Source organism: Myotis nattereri (genome assembly GCF_964212035.1).
Source record: "Myotis nattereri genome assembly, chromosome: 10".
In the NCBI taxonomy this organism is placed as follows: domain Eukaryota; kingdom Metazoa; phylum Chordata; class Mammalia; order Chiroptera; family Vespertilionidae; genus Myotis; species Myotis nattereri.
The window spans coordinates 35,616,934-35,619,351 of NC_138085.1; positions in this window are offsets into that span (position 1 = coordinate 35,616,934).

Sequence of the window (2,418 nt, forward strand, 5' to 3'; positions counted from 1 at the left end):
CCAGATCTTTTCATAGAGGCTGTGGCCCAGAAGGGGATGAAGGAAACCAGTCCTGAGAATAATGGAAGTATTTGGGGAGAGATTCATGGAAGGAAAAAGCAGAAAAGAATAGACAGAACATTCCTTCTACTGACAGCCCATTTCACCTCCTGATTCTTTTCTCCCAAACTCATGAAAATGACCAGAATTTACCTATGTAGAATCTGGTGGTAACAGGTGAGGATGATAAAAAAATAATAATAAAAAAATAAAAAAATAATAATTCTTCCAATTGAACCCAACTGACTTTAGTATAACAATTTTACCTGTGAGCTTATATCACATTATTAAAACTTTTAAAAATATGATAAAATAGGTGTCCATCCCAACCTCACAATCAATTCTCTAAAACAGATAAACATCCATATAAATAAGAAACTGTCATGTTTAAATGGGAAATTTTTTCTTAACCTTGACTTCCTGATTGGCAGACTATTAACGAGTTTGTTAAAAGCTTTTCTGTATTTGTATGAGTTACTGTGACCCAGTGATGCCTCTCTTTACACCAGCAACATCTGTCCCCTTTGTTGACCCTTCGTATTCTTTTTAAAGAACATGTGATTCTGATATTTTATCAATTGTGTTTGAATGTAACTTGAGGCTTATCCCACTTGTAATTGTACTAAAAGATTTATGTGGAGATTTGGAAATGCATATGCAAAACTTTTGTATATAAACTTTGGCTGAAAAATGTTGCACTGAGGGATAGACACATACTACGGGGTTTGGTTAATTAAAAACTAAGAGGTTTTCTATCAAGAAAATGTTAACCAGAGATGCTATGTGCAGAATATGCCTGTAATATCTTATGTGCTACTCAGAATTGATCATGGGGACAATGAATAATGCTTTGTGTGCATTCTCCTTTGGTTCCATCCTTTCAAAGATTGTCAAACGTTCAGCATCTCTCTGCTGCCAGCTCCACACAGATTGTTACTCTGAGCCTTAAGCCCATACAAATCATGTTTTTCTAAAAATCATTTACTCTCATAAGTGAAACAGACCCTCTTGTTTTATTGAGGAAGAAGGGGATGTTCAAGGAAAATTTAAGAAACAATCCCACCAGATGGCAGGATCCGAGGGCAGGCCAGCAGGGGCCCATCAAGGAGATGCTTAGCAGATACTGAGAGGTGTTTTCACAAAAGACACAGTGTGATCTTGCTTGACCTTTAAGTGTGCTCAGTAGAGGAAGAGCATCATGCGCTTTCAGGCTACTTGTGCAATGGTCAACGTTCAAATGAAAGACCGGTTTAGTGACATATCAAGGTGATACAGGCAGAGGACAGGTCAGGAACCTGATAGTAGGAGAGGGCCAACAGCAGGAATCTGTAAGAAGTAGGTGTTCAGAGACAAAAGAAAGAACAACTTTACCTTAAAGAAGAAAAAAAAGATAAAAATAGTAGAAGTGTGATGTTGGACAAGCCAGTTATGTGAATTTCAAATTGCTTTTCCCACTGTCCAAACAGAGTTGCTCCCTATGTTGTGTCTCTGCTTCCCTTGTCCTTGCGTCTCACAGATTGCCCTGCTATAGGTGCACACACTCTCTGCCCACCTCCTGCCCCTCCCTTTCCCCCACCATCATTTCCTTCCTGAGCTGCTCAGGGCCACGGGAACGAGGCACCTGGTTGCTTCGGGGAAGGGCTAAGTCTGCCTTTGACTTGGACGGTTTGCCAAACTCTTTGCGGGAAGGAGAGCACACCTGTGACAGTTCCCAGAGTGTTCCAGGAGGTCACTCCTGAGGCCACAGTTTCCTGTGTCAGTGTCCTCTGCCGGCCTCTGAGCTTCTGCCCTTGCCCTCCGCTTGTAGCTCAAGTTCAAGGATTTAAAGAGGAGAAATCTAGAGGAAAATATCTGTTTCTGGGTTTGAGGAATTTACAAATTTCTGGATTTTCCCTACTTAAAACATAAAATAATTAAGCATCTGATGGCTTGATGGAGCATGCATTTATGACTGTTCAAAAATCTACAGTTTGGAGGAGGGAAAGATCACGGACATTGCTCTGTACTAGCTGCTCTTTTCCTGATGCCATTGTGTCCTTTATTTCCATGCACACATGCGGAGGCAAGAGAAAGGGAGATATAGATGCACTGGCTGACTCAGTCCATCCAGGTCTCCACCCAGATTTCAGTTGATCTGACCCCAGGGTTTGTTACCACAGGTGGGGTTTGAGATGGGGAAAAACAACACCCCCCTCCCAAACATATGTGCACGCGTGCACTCGCGCGCGCGCGCACGCACACACACACACACACACACACACACACACACGTGATGTTGATGCATATAAAAGACAAATTGTGGGTCAAATAATTGGGTGTTTGATATATTCCATTTATTCACCATTTAAGCTCTTTCTGCCATAGCAAGGATGATTACTG